This window comes from Triticum dicoccoides, chromosome 3B (genome assembly GCF_002162155.2).
Source record: "Triticum dicoccoides isolate Atlit2015 ecotype Zavitan chromosome 3B, WEW_v2.0, whole genome shotgun sequence".
Lineage (NCBI taxonomy): Eukaryota > Viridiplantae > Streptophyta > Magnoliopsida > Poales > Poaceae > Triticum > Triticum dicoccoides.
In genome coordinates this window covers 235,678,571-235,697,844 of record NC_041385.1, presented here as the reverse complement: position 1 = coordinate 235,697,844, position 19,274 = coordinate 235,678,571, and positions in this window count along the sequence as shown.

The following is a 19,274-nucleotide window of genomic DNA, read 5'->3' as shown; positions in this document are numbered from 1 at the left end:
TACTGTCGACGCCGCCGCCACCGAAGAAGAGGCCGGCGCTGATGATCCCGCCAGTGAAGAGGCCGCCAAGGCTGCTGGCGCAGGAGCTAGCGAGGGGTCCGGCGATCGCACTGACGACCCTGAGGCCGCAGGAGCACAAGGCACTACGCCGACTGCCGATCCCTCCGCCGCTGACGCAGCGCCAGGCTCCGAAGAGCCCCAGCCCGGCGCCTACTTGAAGGCCGGCGACGGTGTCTTCATCAAGCTCCCCTGGGCTTCAAGCTCCAGGGCGCCGGTCGAAGGAGAAGTTTTTGACGGAGAAGTGCTCGCCTCCGCTGGGTTGACACTGGTCGACGCGGCAAGCAGCAGCAGCGGCGAGCCTGAGCAGGAACAGCTGCTGCGGAGGCTGCTGTCGCTCTACCGCGCCTGACAAGCCAAGCTGGAGTCTCGGGAAGCGCTTGTCGCGCAGGCGGGAGTAGATATTGAGAAGCATGCGGAGGAGCTCCAGAGTCGCAACCAGGAAGCCCTCCGGTCCATTGCAGAGGAGAGGGCGCAGCTTATCGAGGCGCGGAAGGCCTTCCTCCTCGAGAAGGCAGAAGCCGAAGAGCAACAACGGATTGCCGCCGAGGAGCTGTCCGTGCGGGAAGGTGAGTTAACGCAGCGGAAGGTCAATCTGGACAGCTATGAGGAGGAGCTTGCCGCGCGCGAGGAAACACTTGGCGGGGCCCTAAAGGAAGCGAAGGATGCTGCCGCAGCTGCCGAGGCCGCCAAGAAGGAGCTGGAGGTGAAGGTGGCGCAGCTAGAGGCCGATCTTAAGGCGAGGAATGAAGAGCTTGCCGCGCCCAGCGCGAGCGCGAGAAGGACGCCCTTGCCCATGGTGAGCTGCAGGGCCGTCTCCTCGAGAAGGGCAAGGAGCTGAGCGCCACCAAGGACTCCAACGCTGATCTCGAGTTGAAGCTGGCTACTTTGACCGAGACGCTGGACGGCGCCAAGGAGCGGGAGGAGGCCTTGAAGGAGGAGATCAAGGCCAACGAAGCGCTGCTGACGAGGGCCGCCGAAACCCAGAACACCTTTAGGGAGACGGTGGAGCTCTGGATAGAGGGTCTCGTGAACATCGCCGCAATCATCGACGAGGAGCTGGCGCAGTTGGGGATGGTGGATTTCGGGTACTCCTCCAATGAGAACCTCCAGCCCAGCGCCAAGCTCACTTTGTTCTTTAAGGGCATGGCGACGGCCCTCCAGCAACTCCGGGAAAGGATCCCAAAGCAGATGGCCGACGAGTCGCGCACGATCTGCGCCATAGTTCTGCAGAAGGTGTTGGTGAAGGTGGCCTTCCGCAACCCAGGCCTCAACATCACCAACGTCCTCAGGAAGCTGCCGGCAGATGCTAATCTTGAAGAGCTCAAGGCCCTTGTCGCACCCATTGTGGACAAGGTGAATGAAATCAGGAGGGTTGATGGCGGTCGCGTAGATTAGGCCGCCTGTTTTCTCCTTTTCTTGTCGCTGCTTGTCATGTTACGAGAACAATCTATTAGAGCTGTGACAAGTTATCTTTGTAATATAACTTTTATTTTGGGTATCAATTGCTATGTTATTTCCGTTACTTGATTCCTTCCTTTGTATGTTTTTACCCTACGCTTTTAGGGAACTTGCCGGCGCAGGCACCCTTGCCACGAGCGCTGAGTGCGGAATGTCAGCAGCCTGCTGGCGGTGCCGCCACCGACAAGAAACCTTGTCGCAGCTAGTCGCAGCACACTCAAGTTGTTGAGTGGACTCGAAACAAAGTAAGGTCGCAACTAGCTACGAGTTGGTTTTCCATACAAAGCACGGTCGTTCGAGGAAGATAACTTAATATTTTTTAAAACTGATTGCTCAAACTTTGGCAACTTAGGTTTTCTGTCGTTTGCATCCCAGCAAGGCGAAACTTTCTTGAACGACGCCCGGTCCACACCATTATCTTCTCCTTCCCCCCCGGCAAACTTGTGTGCGAGGGAACCTTCCCTTTTCTTGAGAAAAAGAAAGAATAGAAAATAAAGATATGGAGCCTTAAGGCTCGTTATTGCTTACCGGGGGAAAGTGCTGCACAAAGTGTCAGATAACACATGCAAAAAATAGAAAGCATGAAATCGACAAGATGTGCAGAGCACATGGGCTTTATTTACGCACGGGGTCTGCGCCCGGCTTTGTACAAAGGGTTACATGCAACAGCGGCAAGGCTTGTACAAAAGGTGGTTGCCGGAACAGGTTCCGGCCACCGCGCCTTACGGGTAAAACTTACGAAGATGTTCAATGTTCCAGGAGTTGCTCACCGGAGAGCCATCTTCGGTCTCAAGGCGGACAGCGCCAGGCCTAGTGACTCGTTTCACCCGATAAGGGCCTTCCCACTTCGGCGTCAACTTGTTGGAATTCTTGGCGGACTGAACGCGCCGAAGAACAAGGTCGCCTTCCTCGAGACTTCTGGCATTAACTTTGCGGCTGTGGTAGCGGCGCAAAGCTTGCTGGTATCGAGCAGCTCGTACAGCAGCCTGAAGACGATTCTCCTCAAGGAGCAGCGCATCATCTTGTCGCAGCCGCTCTTGCTCAAGCTCATCATAAGCGAGCACTCGAGGCGATCTGTATACGAGTTCCGTGGGGATAACTGCCTCTGCTCCATAGACTAGAGCGAAAGGTGCCTGGCCAGTGGCTCGATTTGGCGTCGTCCTGATCGACCAAAGCACCACCGGGCAGCTCCTCGATCCAGTTCTTTCCGCACTTGTACAGCCTGTCGAAAGTCCCGGCCTTGAGCCCGCGCGGCACTTCAGCATTTGCCCTCTCCGCTTGACCGTTGCTTCTTGGGTGAGCAATAGAAGCGAAGCAGACCTTGGTGCCAAGATCTTGGACGCACTGCATGAAGGTGCGGCTCGTGAATTGCATGCCGTTGTCGGTGATGATCCTGTTAGGGACCCCGAAACGGCAAACAATCGACCTGAAGAACTTGACTGCTGACTGTGTTGTCACCTTCCTCACTGCTTCCACTTCTGGCCACTTTGTGAACTTGTCGATTGCAACGTACAAGTACTCAAAGCCCCCGACACCTCGGGGAAAGGGGCCGAGGATGTCGAGCCCCCAGACCGAAAATGGCCAGGATAAAGGGATCGTCTGGAGAGCTTGAGCTGGCTGGTGTATCTGCTTGGAATGGAACTGGCACGCTTCACACTTGGTTACTTGTGCAGTTGTATCCTGGAGGGCTGTCGGCCAAAAGAAACCTTGCCGAATGCTTTGCCGGCAAGTGCTCTTGCACCAATGTGGTGGCCACATATGCCTCCATGTATCTCTGTCAACAGCTTTTGTCCATCTTCCCAGTGAATACACTTCAATTTCACACTGTTGAATCTTCTTCTGTATAGTGTGTTGTTGACAAACTGGTACATACTTGATTGCCGGGCTACTCTCTCCGCTTCTTCTTGCTCTTCGGGAAGTTCTCCTGTCTGAAGGAAACGGACAATCTGCTGCGCCCATGCTGGAGCTTGCGGCTCGACAACAAGGACTAAAGGCACATATGCTGCTGCGGGAACATCCGCTTCTACGGCAAGAACCTGCGGCTCAGCCGGAGCTTGATGTTCCCTGGCAAGCTTGCCGGAGCAAAACTTGTCGGGAGCATCTCCTTCAACGGAACAAACCCTAGGGCTTGTCGGAGCAGACTGCTCCTTAGCACCCTTGGTGTTGATCTTGGGGACCTTCTTGGCGGCGGCTTCGGGGAGCTCTGCCCGAAAGTAGTCACCAGAAACCAACTTCCTCTTCTTGCTCTGTCCAGTTGATGGTGTTACAGATGGTTGAGTTAGCTTGAGCACAAAGATCCCTGGTTCCACAGGTAACTTAAGTGCGGCACACTTTGACAGGCCATCTGCAATGTCGTTCTGAGCTCTCGGAACATGTTCCATCTATAGGCCGTCAAAGTGCTCTTCCAACTTTCTCACTTCATTACTGTAAGATTCCATCAACGGACTCTGATAATCTTCGTTCACTTGGCGGACGACAAGCTGCGAGTCACCTGTGACAATGAGCTTCTTGATCCCAAGGTCTGCAGCAATCCTGAGTCCGGCAAGCAAACCTTCATACTCTGCAGTATTGTTTGTTGCTTGCTCCTTGGGAAAGTGCATCTGGACTACGAACTTGAGGTGCTCTCCGGTGCGTGCTACAAGTAGCACGCCCGCACTGGCGCCTTGCAGCGAGAAGGCACCATCAAAGTACATCAGCCACTCTTTGCTTGCCTTCTTGATGGGGATGCTCGTTTCTGGAATTTCTTCATCTGGTGTTGGCGTCCACTCTGCTATGAACTCTGCCAATGCTCTGCTTTGGATAGTTGAAGTGCTCTCAAACTTAAGGCCAAAGCTTGATAGTTCCAGTGCCCACTCGACAATCCTGCCTGTTGCTTCTGGATTCTGCAGTATCCTCTTCAGCGGAAAACGAGTGACAACTGTGATCTCATGTGCTTGGAAGTAATGGTGCATCTTTCTCGAGGCCATGAGAAGGCCGAAAAGCAATTTCTGCACACCAGAGTACCTTGACCTAACCCCCTGCAGAAGGGAACTGACAAAGTAGACTGGGCGCTGCACCATTTTCTTCTGCACCTCCTGTGTCTGCACAGATCCATCCTTGTCGAGACCAGAGCTTGTCGGGGAAGCCCCCTGCTTGTCGCTGGACGCACTTGCCGTGGTTGCTGGCTCATCATACGCCTCCCTCTCCGCTACTAACGCAGCACTAACCACTTGATTGGTTGCCGCTAGATACAACAACAACTTCTCTTGTGGCTTAGGTGCGACAAGTATTGGAGTGGAAGACAGGTATCTCTTCAAGTCCTGCAGCGCAGCCTCCGCTTCCGGAGTCCATTTCATTGGACCTGCCTTTTTCAATATTTTGAAAAATGGCAGGGCGCGCTCAGCAGACTTAGAGATAAACCTGCTGAGAGCAGCCACGCAACCGGCAAGCCTTCGTACATCCTTGACGCGCTTCGGTGCTTCAATCTGCTCAATGGCCTTAATCTTGTCGGGGTTGGCTTCAATTCCCCGCTGAGACACGAAGAACCTGAGAAGCTTGCCGGAGGGTACTCCAAACACACACTTCTCGGGGTTAAGCTTGAGGTTGATCTTGCGCAGATTTGTAAAGGTCTCGTCCAAATCCCGAATCAGAGTTGCTCTGTCCTTGCTCTTGACCACTATGTCATCCATGTAGGCTTCCACATTTCTGTGTATTTGTGGCTCAAAAGCATGATTGACTACTATGGGACCGGAGCCCCTTTCGGTCCGGTGGGGGGCGGAGGCCGCACGAAGAGCGGATCGAGGCGAGGCACGCGAGCGATTTTACCCAGCTTCGGAGCTCTCCGGAGAGATAATACTCCTACTGCTGCTTGTCGGATTATATTGTGTTCTTGCTCGGGAGCGTTGAGAGCTACCAAACCGAGCGTGAGTGTTTTCTGGTTTCGAACCGCCCTCTACGTTGCGCATGGGCCTCCTTTTATATGCTCAAGGGGTCACCGACAGGTGGCAACGTAGGCGAGGGTAAAAATGTAAAAGAACTGCGGTTGGTACACCTACTTGCATAGTGTATCATACCTACCCCTGACAGCAGGGGACAAAGGCATTAAATGCCCGTCTGTGTCGCCCAAACAATGCAAAAAAGTGGCCGTTAGGGGCGCCACCGCTTGCCACGATGGTCATCTTCTCATCTCCGCTTGCCACCTCGCACCGCTTGGCTGCACAGCCTCTCGCCATGTGCGCCTAGAACAGTCCCGTGGCGACACGTCGATGGATGCGCTGGAGCGTGGGCACAGAGTGGTGGCTTTGCCGTGGCAAGCGCCTTACCGCGGTCATTGTCTTGTCACGTCCGGAAGCTTGTCGCTCACCGGGCCTTGCCGGGACGAGCGGCGCGTTGCGGCAAGTTCCTTGAAACGCCTTGGTTGGCCTTCCCGGCATGCTCCTCTTACCGGGGCCTTGTCCTTCCCGGCAAGCTCCTCTTGCCGGGGCCTTGTCTTCTCGGCTTGAATACTTTGTTCTTGAATGGCTCCAAAGGAACCACGGAGGACCTTGGCGGGCACCCGGCAAGCCTTGCCGCGGGGCGCTGCGACTGCCCGTGCACAAGTTCGGGATACTAGTGTACCCCTACTCTAGTACACCGACAGACATGTTTTATTTGGATGCATGGTTAAATAGTTATTCGTTGTTTAAGACAGGGGCATTTATGTAATAAGCATGTCCAAGATTTAATGACAAATTCATAGCATAGGAAAAAACAAGTCACGGGCCGAATTAGAGCTACAGGCCGAAACAGGACATGGACACTGGGGGGGTGAGGGAGTCCTGGATTAGGGGGTATCCGGACAGCCGGATTACATACTTTGGCCGGACTCTGGGACCGTGATGATACAAGACTCAAGACTCCGCCCCGTGTCCGGATGGGACTCTCCTTTGCGTGGAAGACAAGCTTGGCGATCCGGATATTATATTTCCTTCTTTGTAACCGACTCCATGTAAACCCTAGCCCTCTCCGGTGTCTATATAAACCGGAGAGTTTCGTCCTTAGAGGCAGAATCATAATCATCATAGGCTAGCTTCTAGGGTTTAGCCTCTACGATCTCGTGGTAGATCAACTCTTGTAATACCCACATCATCAATATCAATCAAGCAGGAAGTAGGATTTTACCTCCATCGAGAGGGCCCAAACCTGGGTAAACATTGTTTCCCTTGCCTCCTGTTATCATCAGCCTAAGACGCATAGATCGGGACCCCCTACCCGAGATCCGCTGGTTTTGACACCGACATTGGTGCTTTCATTGAGAGTTCCTCTGTGTCGTCGCTGCAAGGCTTGATGGCTCCTTCAATCGTCAACAACACGGTCCAGGGTGAGACTTTTCTCCCTAGACAGATCTTCGTGTTCGGCGGCTTCGCACTGCGGGCCAATTCGCTTGGCCAACTGGAGCAGATCGACAGCTACGCCCCTGGCCACCAGGTCAGATTCGAAAACCTGAACTACACGTCCAATATCCATGGAGACTTGATCTTCAATGGGTTTGGGCCTGCGCCAGGAGCGCCGGACAATCGCGATGAGCACGGCTTATACCTGCTGTCGGACAATGCCTGGGATATCGCCCCTGTAGGAGCCCCGGACCTAAATCCAGAGCAGATTGCGTTGCCCAAGGATGGGTGGATAAACCCCGCCCCGCAGGCCGCACACTCATTGGTGGTAGAGCCGAACGCATGCCTCACCCCCAAAGAAGCCTGTGACACCGAACCCTCGGACACGTATCCGGCTGTAGGTTCCGATCCGCGCACTCCCGAGCCTGCCGAATCTGGTTGGGCTCCCGTAATGGAGTTCACCGCTGTGGATATCTTCCAGCACTCGCCCTTTGGCGATGTACTAAACTTGTTAAAGTCTCTCTCTTTGTCAGGAGACTCTTGGCCGAACTGTGTCCGGCTCGAGTGGGAAGCAGGCGATGAAGGAATTCATCGCCCACCCACCACCCACTTCATAGCCACTGTCAACAATGTATCAGACATGCTTGACTTCGACTCTGATGATACCGACGGTATAGACGTCGGTGCAGGAGACGATTCAGAACCAATGGGGCACTAGACTGTCACCTCGTCATATGATATATACATGGTGGATACGCGTAAGGAGGATGACAACGACAATCCGGAAGATAAAACCCCTGGGCAAAAGCCAAAACGACGGCACAGACGCCGCTCCAAGTCCAGCAACAGTAAAAATAGCGATAAGAGCGCCAGAAAGATCGACACCCTAGTCAACTCCGAAGGCAACAACGACCATATGGACCCAGCAATGGAGCAGGATGAGCCAGGTCACGCCGAACACAGCTCGGAGCAGACGCCCGATCACGATAATCCCGAGAGACGAATTCAGCAAACCACCACGGGACAAGAACACAGTCCGGACGATGATGCATTCATCACCCCGGAAGCACGCTTGGAACAAGATAACCTCCACAGAAGGCTTATGGCCATTGCGAGAAGTCTAAAGAAGCACAAGCAACGGCTAAAGGCCGCACAGGAAACGCTCAATCGCAGATGGAATACAGTGCTAGACACTGAAGAAAAGTACGGTGACGATCGCCATACAGAGAGCTATCAAAAACGCAAGCCACTGCTAGAATTCGACGACGAGGCTGTTCCACCAAAGAACAACACGGCCAGGAGGCTGGACAAACTACTTCATAACTACAACAGAGCAGCTACCGACGCTGCACATGATCTACGCGAGCTCCTGGATAAAAAAGTTGGCACGGCTAGGTCCATCTATGGATCTAAAGGACACACCCCGGCGCAGGACTATGGTCACCAAAACGATCATACTGATCGGATACCAGTTCAGAATCAGCACCGAACACAACAACAGCCGACGGCATGCCACAACACGTCCAGATACAGAGGGGCTACTCACCCCCTGTGCTTCACCGAAGAGGTACTGGACCATGAATTTCCACAGGGTTTTAAACCTGTGAACATAGAGGCATACGACGGAACGCAAGACCCAGGGGTCTAGATCGAGGATTTTATCCTGCATATACACATGGCTCGTGGGGACGACCTCCATGCCATCAAATACCTTCCCCTCAAGTTGAAGGGACCAGCTCGACACTAGTTGAAAAGCCTCCCCGAAAATTCAATTGGAAGTTGGGAGGAACTCGAAGACGCTTTCAGGGCCAATTTTCAAGGGACCTATGTCCGGACTCCGGACCCGGATGATTTAAGTCACATAGTTCAATAGCCCAGAGAGTCCGCCCGCAAGCTTTGGAACAGATTCCTCACTGAAAAGAATCAAATTGTCAATTGTTCGGATGCCGAAGCCTTAGCAGCCTTGAAACATAGCATCTGGGACGAGTGGCTCGCCAGACACCTCGGCCAAGAAAAGCCGAGAACAATGGCAGCCTTAACAAGCCTTATGACCCGCTTTTGCGCAGGTGAAGATAGCTGGTTGGCCCGTAAAGGCACTAGCGACCCAAGTACTGAAATCAAGGATGGCAACGGGAAGCCACGGCGCAATAAAAACAAATGGCAAAACAAGGAAGAGAGTCCGGACAACACAACGGTCAACGCCGGATTCAGGGGCTCTCGACCCAGTCAACAAAAGAAGCCATTTAAAGGCAGCAAAGAGGGACCGTCCGGCCTGAACAAAGTCCTGGACAGACTGTTCCAAATTCATGGCACCCCCGACATACCTGCAAACCACACACATAGAGAGTGCTGGGTCTTCAAGCAGGCTAGCAAATTAAATGCCGAACACAAGGGAAGGGAAACATCAAGTGAAGACGAGGATGAACCTCACCAGCCGAACACTAGGGGACAGAAAAAATTCCCACCAGAGGTAAAAACAGTAAACATGATCCACGCGACTCACACACCCACGAGAAGGCGCGAACGCGCACTCAGAGACACATACGCTGTAAGGCCCGTCGCCCCCAAACTTAACCACTGGTCGGCCTGCCCGATCACCTTCAATCATATGGACTGCCCAACTAGTATGCGGCACGGAGGATCAGCTGCCTTGGTGCTCGACCCAATAATCGACGGATACCATCTCACTCGCGTCCTCATGGACGGCGGCAGTAGTCTTAATTTAATATACCAGGACACTGTCCTCAGGATGGGGATAGACCCATCCCGAATCAGCCAAAGTAACACCACCTTCGAAGGGTTGATACCAGGCGTTGAAGCCTACGGCAGGGGCTCCGTTGTACTGGAGGTAACATTCGGTTCCCCAGGCAACTCCAGAAGCGAAGAACTACTCTTCACCATCGCCCACTTCCAAAGCGGCCATCACGCATTGCTTGGGAGAATGGCCTTCGCCCGCTTCAATGCAGTACCACATTACGCCTACCTTACACTCAAGATGCCTGGTCCACGTGGCATCATCATCGTTAACGGAAACACAAGAGCGCTCTTCACGCGCGGAGGAATACGCGACGGCCCAAGCGGCCGGACTCTGAGCGGCCTCTAATACCAGAAAGCGTGACTGGTCGTTAAGACCACGGACACAGTTAGACGGGTCCGCCAGCCCAGATAAACCTGAGCTAGGGCACCATGTACGTAATCCCATAGAGGACACCAGGGGCTATAGCTATTTAATACAGCCCCACTATTGGCTTGACCTCATTAATAGGCCAATGTCTCACACTTTCACTATCCATCGCATGCTTACGTCATACTCTTCTACATGAGTTTTTGTTTTTTACAAACACAATTCGTGTGAAACCCTTCCAGGACACGGCACAACAGAGACAAAGGCGCAGACGTGCAGCAGGGCCCCGCTCAAAGGTTTCTCTTTAGATTAAGCCCCTGTGTAAACCTTTTTTATTGTCTCTTGTTGTTTCCACATCCCATGGGTACTATACCCACAGAGGGTACTGCCGTTATTGGCATTTCGCCATGACAGAATAATGCACGTACCTGGAAATACAGGGTTCATAATGAAAGGGCATTCTTCAGCCCATTTTATGTTGCAAAGTCCGAATACCCTCGGGAGTGTTCGGTGTCACGAGTTTGGCCCTATATGCATCAGCTCCGAATCATGTCTTTGGTCAAATGTTGGGTTTTCCCGGCTCCTGGGTTTGCCGCCTTACGTTCCGTTCTTATCGGCTAAGGCGGCAAAAGGTGAACTACTGCGATTGTGCCCTGGTTATTCTGGATGAGCACCTCAGTAGAGAAAGCCAAAAACTGATTGTCATGATACAGCGAGAGACTGTTCAACCACTCAAAGACTTACCGGAATATTTAGGATTCCTCCGTATTAACGAAGGACTGTTTCCCGGTCATGTACACATGAGCCCGTATTCGGATGCACGCGAAGGTACCAGGGGCTACATAGTAGCCCCACCGTCAAACTCCCATGGCTAAGGGAAAGTGTTACAGCTATATAGTCCGGTTGCCTAGTTCGACGTGTGATCACCTCCTTAATGGACCAAGACATTGGATCAAGTGCGATTACGCATATTTTTCGCAAACACCCCCGCATTGTGTGTGTGGGGGCTGAAGCCAATGACTGCTAACTTTCAGCTTACACATATACATAAAAACGGTCGCATAGGAGGCACAATAATACTTTCGGGCACAAAGTATAAATATAGCCTCATAATCAAAATAACATTGTTTTTCCAATGACACGATTTGTCACTCGAACATGATATTCTTCGAGCACTGAGCTTTTATTAAGCGAGCACCTTCTGTTACGTGCTCCAGGTAGTGATCGGCCAGATCCTGGCCTCCCGCCGGATTCTGGGTCGCAACGATGGTGGCCTCCATATCTGTCCAATATGCTTTAACACGAGCAAGAGCCATCCGTGCACCCTCTATACACGCCGACCTCCTCATGGCATCAATCTGTGATACGGCACCAAGGAATTGTTGCACTAAACCAAAATAGTTGTCCGGCTTAGGCTCCTTCAGCCAAAGATGGTCTATTACAGACCGCATTGCAAGACCCGACAGCCTATGAAGCTCAGCCACAGCAGTCATCTTCTCACTCAACGGCAATGGGTGCACGGGAGCATTGAATTGCGACCAGAACAGCCTTTCCACTTCTTTATCACCTTGATCCTCAAAAAACTTGGCTGCATCAGTTGTACTCTTCGCCAAGCCCGCATACGCGTCTGCAGGGCTCCAGCGTCGATCCAGGGGAGCATACTTTCGATCTAAAAACTTCATCCACAATAAGTAGGGGTTCCCAGCCGCGATTTCTCTGGCCTGTCGAAGCTCCTCCTGCGCATCCCTGATTTCGGACCGCATCTCCTTGGCCGCATCAAGTGCCTTGTTCTGGTCAGCCAAATTAGCCTGATTCTCCTTTTCAAGGAGCTCATACTGGTCGGCAGCTTTTTTCAGCTCCATAGCCATTTCGGCTATCTTGTCTTTGCTTCGGCGATGAGCAGCCTGTTCGGCTGTCAACTCTTCGGCCGCCTCTAGGGCAGCCGCATTGCTAGCCCGAGCTTGTTCCTTGGCCTGGGCAAGTTCCGCCCTCAGGGCTTCCACGACAGTAGCACCGTCTGCAGTCCAAACATACCTCATCAATATTATACTCCTTTCAATTTTTTTCCTATAAATAATAAGGAAAGCAGAGCACATACCTTGTGACTCATTAAGTCGCTCGTTCACAAGCGTGATGTCGGCATCAATGAATCCAATCTTCCTCCTATGTTCAGAAACTTCAACGGACTGGTCAGCTGCCGGATCCTTAGACACCTGCGCATAAGCACAACGCGATCATTACTTCAACATATAATCCTCCGTTTGCCGCCTAGGGCTGGCAACCAGAGTCTCAGGGGCTACTATCCATATGGAGCACACCTAGCACATGCATTACAGCCAAAAGATTATGTATTTTTTATTACATACCTCAAAGCCTCTGAGCAGGCTCGTAAATGCCTCATTCAAACGGCTTGTGGCGGATGATATCCTCTCGAGCACCATGCTCATTAATGAACAGTGCTCCTCCGAGAGCGCAGCTCGCTCCAGAAGGCCCGTCAATGTGTCCGGCCGAACACCGAATTGTGCTGGACCCTTCTCATCGCCCCCCGTGGGAGCCGAACGCTCCGGGCTCAAGGCGGCCAAAGGATTAGCTTCTTGCTTCGGCAGATCCGGACTCCTCCGTGACGACACCTCGGGGTCGCCCGCCTCATGAGGCGGAGAGGTTGGTGGGGTCTCACTCTCCATCACCTCCGGAAGGAGATCCCCTGAAGATGAACTCCGTTAAGAAGAGCTGCTAGCCAGACTGCAAAGAATGGATCCTGGTTACTATTATCCGAGAAAAGTAGTACCTTCGTGTTTACGATTAACTTACAGCTCGGTTGAGGGCTGGCCCGTCGGCGGGCATGACGCGGTGAGGACGCCCTTCGGGGCAGGGCCCCCTGGTGAAGCTTTCTTCCCCTGTTTGGCACCTCCGTCTCCAAGTCTTCGAAGGCGGCCCTCTTCTTCCAGCAAGGGGAGGAAGCTTCAAATTCCCCTTCCCGGCTATCCTTCTTTGGGGAGGTAGCAATTCCCCCGGTTTGGATGCGCAACGTGTGAAGTTCCGCTTCCCTGTTCTTCCCTTCGTCTTTCCCTGAGGGCATTTTGCTTAGCACCCGGCCGAGCATCTCGGCTATGGTGGGACTAGGCGAGTCTTCGGGAAGTGGCGCCGGACACCTGATTCTCTCCGCCTTGTTGAGCCATTCCTGGCCACGGAGGATTTTTCAGAATAAGGATTATGATAAATATAGACGAAGTGTTCGGCTTCAGGGTTACTTACTTGGGTATCTGGGCGATTGCAGCTCAGGCCCGCATCCTCGGTGGAGTCTGGACACTTTACTAAGTGGTCCGAAGAATAATTTACACATCCCTTCGAGCTTCAGGCCGAAGAAGTGCAGAATAGTCCGGGGACCTTCTGGATTGAACTCCCACGTCCGGAGAGGCCGGCGTTTGCACGGCAACATCCGTCGGATTAGCATTACCTGAATTATGCTGACAAGGCTAATGTCCCTCACAAGAAGCTCCTGAATACGGCTCTGCAGTATTGGTACATCACTAGCAGACCCCCAATCCCGTCCTACATTGGTCCATGACGCCAGTTGAGAAGGAGGGCGTGGGCGGAAGTCCGGGGCAGCCACCCACTTTGTGCCCCTGGGAGTTGTGACGAAAACCACCTCCACTGCCATAGATCGGACACCTCTGGGAAGGAGCCCTTTGGCCATGGGGCGTCGGCATTCCTGCTTATTTCAGCACCTCCGCACTCCGCATGTCGCCCCTCAATCATATTCGGCTTCACATTGACGGCCTTGAGCCATAAGCCGAAGTGTGGAGTGACGTGGAGAAAAGCTTCGCACACAATGATGAACGACGAGATATGGAGGATAGCGTCCGGAGCTAGATCATGAAAATCTAACCTGTAATAGAACATGAGCCTTCTCACAAAAGGATCAAGGGTGAAGCCCAAGCCACGGAGGAAGTGGGAAACAAATACGACGCTCTCATTGGGCTCGGGAGTAGGGATAACCTCCCCTGGAGTAGGAAGCATGTGCTTGATGTCAGCGGTCAGATATCCGACCCCCCCCTAAGCTTCACGATGTCCTCCTCTGTGACCGAGGAGGCCACCCACCGGCCTTGAGAGTTGGATCCGGACATAGTGGAGGATCCAGGGTGCTTGAGCTTGGGTTTCGGGTGTTAGAACTTGAGATGCGAAAAGGCGCAAGGGTGGTGGAAGAGAGTGGTAGGCCTCGGCCCCTTTATAAAGGGAGTGAATATCAAGCATCCTCAGCGTGACCGCTTGGGACTTATCTAAAAACACGGAGTCATAACAACAGTCATCGTACAGTTGCACACGCCTGTATTGATGGAAGATCCCGCGATAAGGGGAACACGATCTCTGCTTTGGCAAGGCGTGCCAATAAAACCGCCTCGCAATGCGTATCGAAGTGGGTTAAGAAAAACCGGTTCGTGTTGGGCTGGGCCACGATGCAGGAGCACAACGCACAAAGGCTGCCAGTAGATCAGATTTACGAAGAGCTATGCTCTCTGCGGCGGTATGTGAAGATCATCTTGCAGATCCGGACACGATTCAAGTGTTCGACAATTACTTTGGAGTATTCGGAGATGGAACCGGCCTTGCAATGCCGAAGACAAAACTGCGCGCCGGACTCATCGTCATTGAAGCCTGATTCAGGGGCTACTGAGGGAGTCCTGGATTAGGGGGTATCCGGACAGCCGGACTATATACTTTGGCCGGTCTGTGGGACCGTGAAGATACAAGACTCAAGACTTCGTCCCGTGTCCGGATGGGACTCTCCTTTGCGTAGAAGACAAGCTTTGCGATCTGGATATTATATTTCCTTCTTTGTAACCGACTCCATGTAAACCCTAGACCTCTCTGATGTCTATATAAACCGGAGAGTTTCGTCCTTAGAGGCAGAATCATAATCATCATAGGCTAGCTTCTAGGGTTTAGCCTCTACGATCTCATGGTAGATCAACTCTTGTAATACCCACATCATCAATATCAATCAAGAAGGAAGTAGGGTTTTACCTCCATCGAGAGGGCCCGAACCTGGGTAAACATTGTGTCCCTTGCCTCCTGTTACCATCAGCCTAAGACGCACAGATTGGGACCCCCTACCCGAGCTCCGCCGGTTTTGACACCGACAGGGGGGTTCTCACCATGGGCCAAGGCCCAGCTCGGTGAGGAGGGCGCTGGCTGGGCCGGACAGGGACAAGGCCCACGAGGCCGGGTCAACAGGCACAGGGACTTGGTGCTGCGTGCTTTCTAGGAAGACGAGCGGGTGAAGCAGGGGACGACAGCCAGAGAATAGGAGGGGCGCCAGCGACGGGGACGGGGCCCTGCTGGCGGGATCCGACCGTGAACGGGCAAGGGCAGCGGAGGCCGGCCAGATCTGGTGGGTGGCCGTGTTGGGACTTGGCGAGGAGGCGACCCGCGGGAAGCTTCTGCGAGGCTCCCATGGCGGCTCTGCTGTCCAAGAAAACAGAGATCAGGGAAGGTGAGAAACGAGGCAGGAGGGAAGGAAGGATAGGGGAGGCGCGATGGGGCTCATCTTGCTAGCTGGTTCGATTGCCGGCAGCGGCGCCGGACGACGAGGGGAGGAAGAGGAGCACGGGGAGGCTCGGGGCAGGGGCTTGAGGACGGGCGTGCAGTGAGAGGAGGAGGCCGGGAATGAGCCTCCTGCTCGATCTGGTGGCTGGTGCGAGGATGGTTCGAAGGGAGGAGGTGGAGGCTGCTGGCTGGATGGAGCCGATGGTGGCAGGGCGAGCACTGGTTGGCCCGACGCTGAAGACGAGGTGGAGTGGTGGTTGCTGCGGGAGGAGATCCTGAGGAGGGAGGCGACCGGGTGGAGCTAGTGGCGGCGGCGCAATAGGACAAGGGGGAGGATTTCTAGGTTTGCTACCTAGGGGATTGGTCTATATATAGAAGGACGTCCAAAACGAGGGTGATTGGACCCTCTGATCGTAATCAGACGGTTAAGAATAAAATGCTAGGAGAGTCCAACAAAGAAACGACGATATTTTACGGATGTTTGGAGATGATCCGGACGAATCGGTAACAACTGCCTGGGTCCGATCCGGGGGAGTTTCGGACGCGCACACGAGGGGGTCTGTGCATTGTACGAAGAGTCTCTGGTTTAGACAAGAGGGAAAACGAAGAACAAGGTTGTCACGCCCAATATGCGACCCTATCCAAAAAGGAACTCGAAGGTCCCACCAAGGATAAACCCGCATATTGAAATGCTTTTGCAAGGTGGATATCATTACATCAACATTACATAATAGATGGGGATACATACATAAGGCCTACAATGCCACACGAATACAACATCACCATACATAAGAGCACCATCCGACTACGGATGAAACACAAACAGAAACTCAAATGACATCCACCCTGCTAGCCCAGGCTGCCGACCTGGAACCTATCCCCTGATCGAAGAAGAAGCAGAAGAAGAACTCCAAAACAAGCAAACATCGCTCTCGCGTCAAGATCATCGCACAAACTGTACCTGCAACTGTTGTTGTAGTAATCTGTGAGCCACGAGGACTCAGCAATCCCATTACCATGGGTATCAAGACTAGCAAAGCTTAATGGGAAAGGAAGGGGTAAAGTGGTGAGGTTGCAGCAACGACTAAACATATATGGTGGCTAACATACGCAAAGAAGAGCGAGAAGAGAACAAGCGGAACGGTCGTGAAGCTAGCAATGATCAAGAACTGATCCTGAACTCCTACTTACGTCAAACATAACACAGAAACCGTGTTCACTTCCCGGACTCCGCCGAAAAGAGACCATCACGGCTACACACACGGTTGATGCATTTTAATTCAGATCTGGTGTCAAGTTATCTACAACCGGACATTAACAAATTCCCATCTGCCACATAACCGCGGGCACGGCTCTCGAAAGTTTATACCCTGCAGGGGTGTCCCAACTTAGCCCATGATAAGCTCTCGCGATCAACGAAGGATATTCCTTCTCCTAGGAAGACCCGATCAGTCTCGGAATCCCAGTTTACAAGACATTTCGACAATGGTAAAACAAGACCAGCAAGACCGCCCGATGCGCCAACATCCCGATAGGAGCTGCACATATCTCGTTCTCAGGGCAACACCGGATAAGCTAAGCGTACAGGTACCGACGTAACCTAAGTTGCCAAGGGATGGTCCCGCACGGTGCTCTAGTTTGGACCAACACTTAGACAAGCATTGGCCCGGGGGGCTATAATAAAGATGACCCTTGGGTTAATTACTCCGAAGGGAAAAGTAGGTGGTGGTGAGGCAAATGGTAAAACCAAGGTTGGGCCTTGCTGGAGGAGTTTTATTCAAAGCAAACTGTCAGGGGGTCCCATAAATCACCCGACCGCGTAAGGAACACAAAATCCGGGAACATAACACCGGTATGACGGAAACTAGGGCGGCAAGGGTGGAACAAAACACCAGGCATAAGAGCCTTCCACCCTTTACCAAATATATAGATGCATTAATAATATAAGAGATATTGTGATATCCCAACATAACCCTGTCCACCATGGAGCAATCTTCAACTTCACCTGCAGCTAACAACGCTATAAGAGGGGCTGAGCAAAGCGTAAACATAGCCAAACAACGGTTTGCTAGGAATGGAGTCAAAGGTTAGAGGTTCATGGCAATTTGGGAGGCTTGAAGAGCAAATGATAGGTAACGCAGCATAGCGATAGAACGATGCAACTAGCATAGCAATGATAGTAGTGAGATCCAGGGTAGCGGTCATCTTGCCTAAAATCCTGCTAGGAAGAAGAACGAGTCCATGAAGAAGATGAAGCCACGAAGACGAACCACACATAGACGAACGTATCCTCACGATCGCAACGAAACGGGAACTATCGAGAAGAAGCACACAACATGGTAAACACAACACACATAGGCAAGACATGATGCACAACAAGCATGATGCATGACAAGGCTACATGAAGCTACTCATGGCTAGAGATGATGCAAACAAGAACAACACATCAAGGCAAGTTGAAACGAGGCCGGAAACAACATATAACAATTTCGGTAAGTCCTCATATGCATATTTCGAAATTGGTCCAGATCTGAACAAACCTTATGTTCAAGTTGTTAAACAGCAAGTTAAAGAGTACCAAGAGGATCTATACAAAATTCTAGTCAAGTTACATATAAAGTTCATTAGATTCGGAGCTACGACCTAGAAGATATGAGCAAAACAAATCAAACATGGCATTGATGCAATCTGCATACAAACATCAGGCAAACACACCAAAAGAAGGATGCAACATGATAATATGGAACTACATGCAAAATCAAGCAAGTTTCATATAGAGCACACTCAAAACGGAGCAACGGTGCAACACACACTCTATACAAGTCACAACAACAATCTGTCCATAACAGCAACTAGGCATCTAGCAAGCATCAAAACAATATGCTACAGCACCTCAACATAATAACAAAAGGCATGAGCATGAAGTACAGGTAAAGGACTACAAAACATGAACACTGATCTATCTCCAGAAATCACTAGAACATGCTCAAAAGGACATGGAAAGATTGCAAATAATAACAGTTTCAGACTTATCAGGAAATAACATCAGGTTGCAATGTTTAGAGCTATCAAACAACACGTTACAGGAACTTAATATGGCAAACAAAGACATGGCATGATACTACTAAATGCATAGAACAAGATACCTTTACTGACCATGAGCCAAAAAGGATCAGAAGATATGATGGCACCCATGTAAACATGGCAAGTTATATGACAGATTCGTACATGGCAGGAACAACAATAAGTAGGCATGTTGGTGAGCTTGAACCACTCACCACAGAGCAATACATGGCCTGTCAAGGCAACCAACAGTAAGAAGACATTTTTATGAAGCTAAACATGGCAATAGCAAGTTCATAGGGTGCATGGATCACTAGAAAAGCACATGGCCTAAACTGAACTTCATGTTAACAGGTTGACAGCAACATTATTTAGCAAGTTTGGAGCAAGATAACAACAAGCTACAGTAGGCTATATTTGCAACCAAGGGCATGAATGGATAGAGCAAGACATGTATAACAAAACATCCTTAGTGAACATCTCTAGAATAATGCACGAAATGACTTGTAGCAGCAGGTTAACATAGCAACAAAATATAACAGAATCTGTCAGGAAAACAGCAACAGCAAGTACCCTACTTAGCAAGCTCGATGCACTCACTACACAAGTCACAAAAATACATGGATTGCACCTCTAGAAAGATGGCATGGCACAGATCAAAACACATGTAG